Source organism: Egretta garzetta, unplaced genomic scaffold (genome assembly GCF_000687185.1).
Source record: "Egretta garzetta isolate BGI_Z169 unplaced genomic scaffold, ASM68718v1 scaffold131, whole genome shotgun sequence".
Lineage (NCBI taxonomy): Eukaryota > Metazoa > Chordata > Aves > Pelecaniformes > Ardeidae > Egretta > Egretta garzetta.
In genome coordinates this window covers 300,951-301,491 of record NW_009258478.1, presented here as the reverse complement: position 1 = coordinate 301,491, position 541 = coordinate 300,951, and positions in this window count along the sequence as shown.

Genomic DNA, 541 nt, shown 5'->3' with positions numbered 1-541 from the left:
GGATGGATTAAGGCTGGCTGCCTCTGATTAAACTAATCCAGCACCTCTGCTGCCTTACGGCTCAGCCGGCGCTGCCAGGTGGGGCTGGGCCGTGGCGCAAGGGCTGTGGCACGAGCGTCCGGGCGCCTGCTCCGCAGCCCCCGCTCTCGGGATAAGCCGCCGGGGTTGGGATTTCCTGACTCCCTCCTGTGCTCTCCGTCAGAGACGCGGCACCGAGGCAGCTCTGCAGAACGATTCCCGCTGTCGGGGGTGCGGAGCGTGCCTCATCCCTCCCCTGCGTGAGAACACGCTGCGGGGAGGTGGGCTGGAGAAAACCTGCGATGTGGATGGGAAGAAGTAGAATGGAGCGAGACCAAAGGGGGAGAAGGTGGAGAGATGAAGGAAGGAGAGCGAATCCTCGCTTGTGGCTACAGCGGGGGCTCTGTAAGGAGAAGGGGGTCGGGGTAGTCCTTCAGCCGCTCGCTGCAGGGAAATTGTGTCCCCTAACACAGTCCTTGCCCCTCTGCTGTGTGCCTGGAGGATGGATTAAGGCTGGCTGCCT